This window comes from Bombyx mandarina, chromosome 10 (assembly GCF_030267445.1).
Source record: "Bombyx mandarina strain Sakado chromosome 10, ASM3026744v2".
Taxonomy (NCBI): Eukaryota; Metazoa; Arthropoda; class Insecta; order Lepidoptera; family Bombycidae; genus Bombyx; species Bombyx mandarina.
Window position 1 is genome coordinate 5,302,345 of NC_143217.1, and position 12,307 is coordinate 5,314,651.

The 12,307-nt window shown below is 38.0% G+C and overlaps 1 pseudogene; it reads right to left on the reverse strand.

Moving 5' to 3' along the window:
* Positions 1 to 8,154: 8,154 nt before the first annotated feature.
* On the reverse strand, positions 8,155 to 8,243 carry LOC114247945 (U6 spliceosomal RNA; annotated as a pseudogene).
* Between the last annotated feature and the right edge of the window lie 4,064 nt (positions 8,244 to 12,307).

Here is a 12,307-nt window from a genome sequence, read left to right on the forward strand (position 1 = left end):
ACACGGCAAAGCATACGCTCGTCGCCTGCCCCGCATGGGAGGGGTGGCGGCGTGTCCTCGTCGCAAAAATAGGAAACGACTTGTCGTTGCCGAGTGTTCTGGCATCGATGCTCGGTGACGACGAGTCGTGGAAGGCGATGCTCGACTTCTGCGAGTGCACCATCTCGCAAAAGGAGGCGGCGGGGCGCGTGAGAGATGCACAGGCCCGCCCCCGTCGAGCGGGGTCCAGGGAGGCGGATCTCGCCCAAGCCCTGGCCCTCTTAAGTGTTTCGGGTCTCCCTCACATGTCGGCCTGGGGACCGGCGAAGGGGGCCTAAGAAGACGACGTGCAAGCTGCTCTGCATACGTTTTACGTATGAGCATCCGGGTGATGGAAGGCCGGGTATCCCCAACCCACCCTGGTTCTGACCCAGCGGGGTATTCCGTAGGATAGACCATTCTAACCGGCGCCATCTAGGCGGGCTTCGGATAGCCTGCCGACCGAGAGGGCTGGTGGTCGTGGCGCCGACGACCGCCAGTCCGGCATCCCGAGGGGGAGGGTGATGGGAGAGATGTGCTCCGCACTAAGCACTTCACTTTCCCCCTTTGCCTTTTCATGAGCTCTGTCTCATACGACGTTTGGATGCTGGTTGTTGAGCGACAGGAGGTTTTAGTCGGTTCCGACATGCCCCGCCTTCCATCCCCAGTGAAGGGCGGAAGTCCGGCGATTTCCACCTGACAAAAAAAAAAAACGTGTGGCACTCGGGAACTGCGGCGGTAAAGCTATTGCATAGCATTTTGTATCAACTTATGACATTATAATTAGACAATGATAATTTAATATTAAAACAATAATAAAACAAGACCACGCTATATTAAACCTTAATAAAGGCAAAACCTCCACACTCATAAGCTAAACCGCGCGAGAGAGAGATGGGCAGAATTTTCATTATTCGCATGCAGTGTGACATCACGCCACGCGCTTATTCACTAACACTACACAAGCGCAACGTGTGAATGTGTTGAACGCGAGCTACATGGTAGGCGGAGTGAGGGGTGTTAGGTTTTTTTCGTTACGGAATTTCATGATTCGGTCGCCGCGCTCAAGGCCCGCGATAAAAGCTATGCAATAGCTTAAAAATGTATGAACTTGTAATAAAATCTCTTTGGCTATACTATTTGTATCTGGCTGGTTTTGGTATCATTAAAAGTTTAAATTCGAAAGAAGATAATTCCAAATTAAAATTAGGAAGATGTGTGATTTTTATTTATTTTAAGAAGATATTCGATACATTTTAAAATTTTACTACAAAAAAGGTAAAAAAGCAACGCAAGCCGTGAAAAAAATTTGCGTTTTGCAAATTTGGTTAAAGCGTTTTCAATTCGGAAATTTTGATGTCAAAAACGCACGTCGCTCTGGTCGCCTTATTACGGATAAAATCGATGCCATTTTTGAAAAAGTGGGGCAAGATCGGCATATCAGTAGTTACAACGTAACTGAAGAACTGGGAATTGATCACAAAATAGTAATGGCGCATTTGAAAAAAACTGGGTACACAAAAAAGCTCACTGAAAGAAACCTAATGAACCGTGTACTCATTTGTGATTCTTTATTACGACGTAATGAAACCGAACCATTTTTGAAGAAGCTGATAACTGGTGATGAAAAGTGGATCATGTACGACAAGAACGTACGAGAAAGGTTGTGGTCAAAGGCCGGTCAGGCTTCACAGACTCTGGCGAAGCCCGGGTTAACTCGCAACAAGGTGATGCTGTGTGTGTGGTGGGATTGGAAGGGCATTATACATTATGAGCTGTTACCACCAGGTAGAACCATCGATTCTGAACTCTACTGGGAACAACTGATGAGATTAAAGCAAGAAGCTGAGAGAAAGCGGCCGGAATTAATCAACAGAAGGGGTGTGCTTTTTCATCACGATAACGCTAGACCTCACACATCTTTAGCCACTCAGCAAAAATTAAGAGAGCTTGACTGGGAGGTGTTAATGCATCCGCCGTATAGTTCTGACCTTGCACCTTCAGATTTATACCTGTTTCGGTCTCTTCAGAATTCTTTAGGCAGTGTCAGGTTGACATCACGAGAGGACTGCCAAAACCAATTGTCGCGGTATTTTGATCAGAAGCCCCAAAATTTCTATAGCAATGGGATCACCTACAAGATGGCAAAAAGTTATCGAACAAAATGGTACCGACATACTTTAGTTAAATGTGAATAAACTATATTAAAAAATGTTGTGAATTTTCTTAAAAAATGCGAAGAAACTTTTTCCCCAACCTATTATTATATGGAAATAAAATAGTAAACAATGTTTACAATAAGTGAGCTGTTTAGGCTTACTATACTATTATACTATTTGACATTGGACGGTAATGGGTAAATTGTAAAAAATAATAATCTAAGACAAGTTTTTGAACAATAATTATATACGCATTTCCATTTTATATAAAAATTATGATTCTTACATCAGTAATTTCTTATAAAATGCTTTAAAATGCTCTTATGTTAAAAACAAGAAAGAAAGTAAAGAAAACCTCAATTTGTGTTAGTTTACGTATGTGTAATATTTTAAAACTCTGCATGGTAGTTTTTTTTCTAATGTTTAAAATATTTTCTGGTGCAATGTAATTAAAGTAAAATTGCTCTAATTTTTTAACTATCATCGATCATGTTCCGCAGAAACTTGTTACAACTTGATTGCGTACGGTGTGTGGGCTATCCTACGAAATCTATGTTAATTATTTTAAGTTTTTATAACATCATACCTACAGGGTAGAAATATAAACTAATTATTCGTTATAGTGTAGTAGGTGAGTTTTAATTTTAGTAAAATTTAAAATAGTATAAAGTAAATGAAATTACAAATTTTACAGCGCCCCCCTAACCCACATCAACGCCCCCCATTTTTTCCTGGGCCCCTTAACGCCCCCCTCTAGGTTTCAAACGCCCCCCAGGGGGCGTTATCGCCCTACTTTGAGAAAGACTGTACTAATGGTATTTAATATGATATTTTAAGAATAATACATCCGTAAATTTTCATTTATTAATTTATATATTTGGTTATACGGATGGATGTTATAGGGATGGTTAATTTAAAAGCATTCAAAGGTAAAAAAATGATGCTTAGGTTAAATTCAACTATGTTATCAGATTAATCATCTCTATTCTCTAATATCGTCCGCTAAATCCGGTTTTCGATTTTTTACTATAACCATAAAATATCATACTATTTAGCATATAAAATTTGAATAGAAAATAGACAAATTCGACTGACAATTTTTTTTTTAAACATTTATAATGTTACGCCGGTAAGAGTAACGCCATCTATCGCCGAATAGTCGAGCGAATATCGAAGGACCTAGTAGCACCTAGACCGCTCGAGAAGTACACCGCCATATATTGTCAGATAGCGGAAGCTACTATTAGAGACGCGTGGAGATATTTTCGATAATTCTAGGGATGGGGTATCGGCTATAAAAGGGTTGTAGAGATGGCACGCAGTCAGTCAGTAATTAGAACCACTCGCAGCGAAACATCAAACGGATCACCTGAAGCGAAGCGGAAGAAGCGAATTGAGAATTTTAAAGTGTTTGTGAAGTGTTTAAGTGTTGGATATAGTTTTTTTAGTTGTAATTCGGTAGAATTTTATCTATCCCGAACCCCAGCGCGTAACAGTAATATATAAAATTACGAAAATCATGAAACCCTAGTATACTTAGTATTCACAGCGACAAATAATAACAGCGTTTCGTCAAAAACTTTCAATTTGTAAAAGTTACTCTGGACGCGAGCTCCTGTAAAAACAATTGGTTTAATCGACATAAATCGAAGACATTATTCACATTTAATGAAAGTCAGATTTTTATACTATACTGAGACCTTAGAACTTATATCTCAAGGTGGGTGGCGCATTTACGTCGTAGATGTCTATGAGCTCCAGTAACCACTTAACACCAGGTGGGCTGTGAGCTCGTCCACTCATCTAAGCAATAAAAAAAAAAAAAAAAAACGTTACTAGCCGTACTCGCCCGCTTCGCTGGGCATTTAAAATTAACATTATTACTTCTCACCCCCACAAAGATTCTCATCATTAACGCCCCCGCAACTGGTGTAGGGAGTCCAACACTCATATAAATATTAGCCTATTGATTAAGTACATGTATTTTCTACATGGATACCAAGTTTCAAGTCAATCGGGTGCATGGTTCAGTAGTTATAACGGAACATCCGTAAAAACCACTGTAGATTTATAATATATATTTATAATATATTATTATAGAATCAAACGAGAGTATCATTTGGGTTTTTTTTAGATGAATGGTCCCATAAATCGTCGGTGGGCCGCACAGTAGGTTGGCTGACACACATTGACAGGAGCTTAACAGAGGCCCTAATCCAAGGGACACTGATATATTTTAGCGATCTGAATTTGCACAAAAGACGCAATGTCATAGCTGAAAATTTGTCTCATAAATAAAGATGTTATAGGAAACTTTTTTTTTTATTGCTTAGATGGGTGGACTAGCTCATAGCCCAATAAACAAATGCGCCAACCCACGTTGAGATATAAGTTCTAAGGTCTCAAGTATAGTTACAACGGCTGCCCCACCCTTCAAACCGAAACGCATTACTGCTTCACGGTAAAAATAGGCGGGGTGGAGTTACCTACCCGTGTGGACTCACATGAGGTCCTACCACTAGTAAACTAAGTAATTAAGAAGCTTATCTTTCAAAACTTATAGCCACTTCACAACAAAGATCAGCCGACTCCATTCCGCGCTGGCAGCTTCTTATTTGGTTAATGACATTACTGAAAAAAATTTAGAATTTATAAAAAGGTAAAATATCACAATTTGAACTAAATGCTGAAACAAATTCGTAATGCTTAAATCTACCCTTGTTGTGTCTTTAAACAAATAAAGTCATTAAGCTACGTCAGTCAGGAGTCAGGGCCCTTAGGAGATTTGAAATACTTTATACGCCGGAAGCTTTTTAAAAATATGTATGTTCCAAACAAAAATAATAATAAATGTGAAATATTTAGTAGGCCGTTATGATAAATCGACTTTTTGAAAAACATTATTTTAAGTGAGTATTTATGTTTCTGAAGTTTTTCATTATAGGTAAATTTGCAAATGAATTAGCGATGAGGGATGATTTAAGTAAATACCTTTTTAAACAGACGTGTTAACATGGTATGACATGATTTAGCGGGTAAGAGACGGTGTTTTTAATTTCTATGTGTTTTCTGAGATAAGTTTCAAGATTTAAGACAAATTCGCTTACCCTCGAAATTGTATCTCATTATACAGTCTCTTCATGTTGTCGCCGCTGTGGATTCTTGTTATTAGAAGTTACAGTGGTAGGAGTGGGTGGAGAATAAACAGCCGATAGTGTGTTAGGGTTAGATGAAATATACCACACGTAGGGTATTAAGACATCACTCTATTACACTGTGGTAGCCTAGATGATAGTATGTAGATGGAACCTCACTCGCAATAGGTCATAAAAACTCGGAACGTCTCATAGCAAAGTGTACCCATCTATTGGTTCTCTTACTAATTTATAATTTTGGCGGGTTTTATTCTTATTACACAACTATCTGGCATTCGCGAAATCGCGTTGGCCGTGATCCGTATTTAAGAAGTGGTAAGAAAGGTAGCGTATTTCATTTTCCAGGGTTCATCACACAACGTTTGCCCGATGTGGGAATAGAATAGTGCGCAACAGTCAGTTAGTAAATGTTTGATTAAAAACAGTTCTAAGAAAAAATGTGTAGGTAGGGATCTTTGGGCGTGTGAGTTCGTAGTTTTAACTACTCACTAACACAGTGATTCTCAACCTTTTTTTGTTGCGACACATATTTAACGATTTCAAAATTTGGCGGCACACAAAAAAAAAGATAAAAATTATTTACTTACTACAACACACTGCATAAATAGTTTATAAAAAAAATATATATATAATATACGAAATAAACTAAAATATACTATTTTTTTTTTATGTGGATTTAAATATATATTCATGTTTAAAATATTTTTCTTTTAAAATGTTATAATTTAATAATATTAACATTATTATATATTCCCAAAATTTGGCGGCACACTTTTGAAATTTGGCGGCACACAAAAGTGCCGCGGAACAGTGGTTGAGAATCACTGCACTTAACACATCGAGGACAACCGCATCAAATACCGGTTCGAATATCGACGACGACCGCAATAACGTTCTGTCAAGCAAAACGTATCGATTGTATTGATTCATACTCCACGAAATTGATACCAAGATTTCCTCGAGAGAATTTTCGCGAGTCGAACTAAAACTAGTGTTAAGGTTTAATTTCGCGGTTTTTTTGTTGTCATTACATTATTTCCGTTGATTCGAATACTTTGAAGTTTTCGTGATTATGATTTCGTAAAAGTAGTTCTTATTAAGGTATCAAGATCACTTGACTTTTGATTGATGAGTTTAAGGACATTTTATACAGATACTTGTGATTTGTATTGAACTAGCGGACATGGGCAAACTATTATAGCTTCTGCGAGTTGATATTACAGAGTGACGTCCGCAAATCTTCGAGAATCGTTTGCATTCGATTCCTTCAAAGAAGCTTATAGCCACTTCATAACAAAGATACGTTAAAGACCTACCGATCCATGCTGACTCAAAATATATCATAACAACATTTAAGATCTGAAGAAATCTTCCAAATATCATTTTTTATTATTTCATTTTTTGCATTAAGAATGGCTCCTAATTCTATTTGCTCTTATAAATTAACGTTGTCTAATTTTGTTAGTCGTTTAATTTAAGTTTTTCTTCTTTAAATAGTCAGTTTTTAGGCCCGATAGAAAGACACAAAATAGGTTAAAATTACGTAGAGATTTATTTAAAACTATTATTACGTTTAATTGCGGTCTTAGTATTTTAAGTGTATTATTTAATTTTAATTTAATTGTACGACTCGTAAAATTGGTATAGGTACTCCATTTGTTATTTATTCTTAATAAAAGAAAGTTTAATGAACTAGAAGGAATTTGAAAAGAAACGTAAAGTAAAACTTACGGATTTAAATTAAATTACGATCTAACAAAAGGCTCGCAGCCTCTCGAGGTCTTAATAAACACCTTCGACTGCTCGATTTAGAGAGTAGGCTTCACAGAATTAACTGGGAAATATTAAGTGCTCTTCCTAACGAACGCGTGATAATGTAATATGTTAAATATGCTTAATTTGTTTGTTGGATGTGTTATTATTATAATCGTTATTATAATTATAATCGTTTTGTGATAGATTTAGAATTTCTTAGGACGTTTTCTTGCTTAAAATTGTGTTCACCAGTGCGAGCTCACAGCACTATGTATTCTTTTCATTCAAGCGTAGTTAGGTACAATTATCTTGCTTTTCATATGTTCTTGAGAGATGGGATTGTTAAGAAACTGAGACCACAGCGACCTCCTTTAGGATATGATGTCTGTGGGCTGCTGTAAAACCGACCAGATCTAATGAAACTTTTCGTCATATGTATTTTTATTGATCACTAGCGACCCGCCCTCGCTTCGCTTCGGAAATATTAAAACACACATGAAACCAAAAAAATAATAATAAAATAATAAAAAAAAGTAGCCTATGTTCATCAGAAACAATGTCGGCTTCTAATGGAAAAAGAATTTTTCAAATCGGTCCAGTAGTTTCGGAGCCTATTCGAAACAAACAAACAAACAAATCTTTCCTCTTTATAATATTAGTATAGATTTCAGTCTGATCCTGCATCCTTACAGGACCACGTGACAGGCGCTCGATCGAACGCCTCTGTCCTGCATAAACTCCCGACGCAATATGGTAGGGGTCATGAGTTGCTTATGTGCTGTCTATTGATCCTTTTTTTTATTGCTTAGATGGGTGAACGAGCTCATAGCCCACCTGGTGTTAAGTGGTTACTGGAGCCCATAGGCATCTATAACGTAAATGCGCCACCCACCTCGAGATATAGTTCTAAGGTCTCAGTATAGTTACAACGGCTGCCTCGCCCTTCAAACCGAAACGCATTACTGCTTCATGGCAGAAATAGGCAGGGTGGTGGTACCTACCCGTGTGGACTCACAAGGTCCTACCACTAGTAAAAAATACTGGAATGAAATTATACATGAATGACGAAAAATGTGGAACGCTTCTCTATTTTGCGTTCATCTTTGCTAACCTTCTCTGTATCGTACCAATTTTAGTACAGGTAACCCTCCTATACACGGTATAACACGGTATTTTATAACACGGTTTCACTCTAACCCGAAAAGAAAAAAATCCCAAAACACTTTTATAACACGGTACTTCTACAACACGCTAACGAGATTTTTGTTTAAAACTGCTTAGAAAATTACATTGCACTATAAACACACAATATATAGAAATAACCGAAATTTTACTGCTTATTTTTTATGTATAATAAGTAAAAATGTCTCAAACCTCTCAAATGCCTGTATGTATAGGCATAGTTGAAATGTTTCGTTCCGAAATATTACTATCCTTTTTGTACTGGCTTCTAGCCTTATGACGGTTTCGCACACACGTGATATCGTAGGAATGCATCTATCGTGCTATAGGGGGTATACCTGTATACTCGTATATCCTTCAATCAGCGAAGTGTCAAAATGACATTTGACGAAGCCAGTACCTGTCATTTCAGTGAAGAAGCTCTTGCATATAATATCGCGGACATTTATTGAAAGCTTCAAATTATGTAATGCAATGCTGAAATTAATACAGTTAACAAGTAGATTGCTTTAATAAATTATTTAATTTCACACAAATTGTGTGTAATTTGCAGTGATGCTGTTTATTATGAGGGTGCAACCGAATCCCGGTGACCTCATTCCGACGGCGCTTAGTAATGGCGCGGCAGACGTGACTATCCACCGGCTAGTTGACAGAGGGAGCCCTAACGACTTCGGCTTTCCAATTTGCCACGCCCGATTAAATTTCATAACAATGATAATTCAAAACTGGAACGACTTTATATTTGATATTTAAACGGAAAATGAATATAATAGTTGAATTGTTTGAGTTTCTTTGACTGGATCGCGTTTGATATTTCAAAGAATTGCTTTGAAGTCATCGTGAATGCCCCCTTGATACAATAGGTTTGTTGGCTATAGAAATAGATGAGACGGTAGGGCCAATTTGTTTCAATATAAAACGCCTCCACATTGTACTCAAGATACAAATTGGGAAGATTTTGAAATTTAAAAGTTACGTACTGTAAATATTTACGGATATTAATATTAAGCAGGAGAAATTTCTCAAATGTTTTTCTCCCTTCTCTCTTTTGAAATAAAATTGGTATTTTCTTCAGCATTAAGCAGCAGCTTGGAGGTGACTCTGGAGTTTCTGATGTCCTCGAACAAATTCACCATCAGGCATGCTCATACCTCAGATTCATACTTGGTCTGAGTTTTAATGTGTGATATTCTCGGGTCACTGTTTTATAGCGTTTTACGGTTGGAGGGATTGCGTGGGGGGAAATTAACAATTGCTGAATGCTATCTGATTTGTAATACTAGTTACTACAGCTAGATCTGCGGTAGGCAGCAGCTTGGCTCTGCCCCTGGCATTGCTGAAGTCCATGGGCGACGGCAACCACTCACCATCAGGTGGGCCGTATGATCGTCTGCCTACAAGGACAATAAAAAAAAAATCTGAAGTGGGACTTGCTATGTCAGTATCACGACGAACTAGCTAATACCAGTTGAATATCACAGAGAGTGGATGGTTGGTTGCTGCATACGACCTATCGACAGTATTGTTCGCGGAGGCCACGGTAAGGAAATCACTTTTAGGCTCTTCAAGCACCTGCCATTGTTAAAAGTTCGACGAGTGAACCAAGCCATAGACACAAACCACTGAATCTCACGCCGGATCTTCTCAGTGTGTTGTGATTCCGATCTGGGGGTATATTCTTGTAAGCATTACTCTCGCTAAGGCTAGCAAATTCTCTCGGGTTAAGCCAGTGAGCTCACCCACCGATCTGTGACAAGCTGGAATAGCCCCTTAGGCTACTAGCGAATAGGCTGGGAAAAAAAAGGAAATTAATTGTGTCGCTTTACTTTCGTAATTTAGCATTTTGACGATGTCTATACTTTCGACACTCTAAATGTTTTTAATAACACGACTTGCCTCACTTATTTCCCCCATAAAATTTAGTTTATTTGGTTATAAACAAGCGCTAAAATAAAGCGGTGCGTAAAGTTTCGTCGCAGCCAGTTGGTTTCAAATTAAAACCTGAGCCGGTAACAAATGGCTTGGTTACATAATGCCGGCCGTGGTTTAGTAACTGGTGGCGGTTGAGCTCAGCTACCTAAAGAAGTATGCACCGAATTCTGGTAGAAGTCTGTTGCTGTGAATGTTTCCTGACATTGTTTTTCAAGCTCACACACGGCTAGTGCGCGGAAATTCGAAGCAAGGGTACGGTTTAAACGAGTATGTTAATTCAGCTAATGAAGGGAGCGGGTAAAACTGCTCTTGTCCGGCTGAACGATGTCCAACTTTATAACGAAGCCGAACTTTTAAATTAATTATAATTTACCGAATTTGTCGCTTTGTTGCAAAACTAAGGATTTGTGATTATATAGATTTAAATTGATTAAATAAGGTAATTGAATAAATTTCCATTAAGCTTTAGGCTGAAGTGTGTGAAGTGAAATTTAATTTCTTTACTAATCTATTATTAATGATTAGATGAAAAAGGCATTATTTCAAAATTAAAATTTTCATCAAACATTCCAATATGAATCTCTATGCTTCGTCAATAAGCTAGGTAAATGAAAAAAGGTAAATATTTTTAAAAGTACCTTTATACAAAACCGAATGTAATCAAAAATATAAGTGTAAAGAGTGAACAGTGGTGAGTGATCTTTTGCGAACGTAAAATCGTGACTGAAAAACCTAGTGAATGAAAGCGAAAATATGTTTAGCTTTTTACGAATATTCATTCGTCTGAAAGCGAAATAAAAACAACAGCTACTCATTGCTTGTGGTCCAGTAGAGAAAGAGACAAGGCTATCATCTTTCCTCTTCTCAACAGAAATGATGAACTCTTTGCTCATGACATTCTGATGTCATCGTTCTCAAAAAGTGTTAAATTTTTTAACACAATATGATGAAACTCAAATAACAGTGCCGAAATGGATTATAACTTTAATGTAGGAGGAGTGAGGCGATATTATAAAGTCACACAAGTGGCTGTTATTCCGATGAAACATGTGAGTGGCTCCATTCACAGTAGTGTCTGTGGGATCGGTGGCGATCGGTGAACTTGATCAAATGTATTTGTAGAATAATTCTACACATTAAATGAGATCAATAATTTATTTTCTACTGTTATTTAAATAGCTTACGAATTAAAAAAGAAAATCATTTTCGCTTAGACGGGCGAACTCGTATTACGTGATTGCCGGAGTCCATAGACATCAATAACGTAAATGCTGCCACCCATCATGAGACATACCATTACTGGTGGTAGGACCTCTTGTGAGTCCACACGGGTAGGTACCACCACCTATTTCTGCCGTGAAGCAGTAATGCGTTTCGGTTTGAAGGGTGGGGCAGCCGTTGTAACTATATTTGAGATCTTAGAAGTTATATCTCAAGGTGGGTGGCGCATTTACGTTGTGGATGTCTATGGGCTCTAGTAACCACTTAACACCAGGTGGGCTGTGAGCTCGTCCACTCATAAAAGCAATAAAAAAAAAAACATGAGTGGTATGTTCTAATACATCGGCTGCCTCAAAAGATACCCTACCAGTATTTCGGCTTGCTGAAGTTTGTTTCAAAATTAATGTAATTTCCAAAACATAGTTTGACTACGACGAAGTTTGTCTGATACACTGACTCGATATTGGAAATAGTAGCCGGGAAACTACGGGTATTAAAAAAATAGTAAACATATTTCAGGTAGAATCAAAGATCAAAAGTTCACGAATGCCTTCCACGGTGAACAGTGTGCAATAAAAACCAAGTCCGCAAAAAAATATAATTTGCGTAATTACTAGTGGTAGAGTCTCTTGTAAGCCCGCAAGGGTGGGTACCAACACCCTGCCTATTTTTGCTGTGAAGCAGTAATGCGTTTCGGCTTAAAGGGTGGGACAGCCGCTGTACTGTAAAAAGCTGAGACTTAAAACTCATGTTTCATGGTGTCATTTAGTGATTGACGTCTATAGGATTCGGTAACCACTTAACATCAGGCAGGCCGTGGGCTCGTCCACCCATCTTAGCAATAAAAAAGTAGTTCAAGTATTTAATGCAGATGCATAGGAA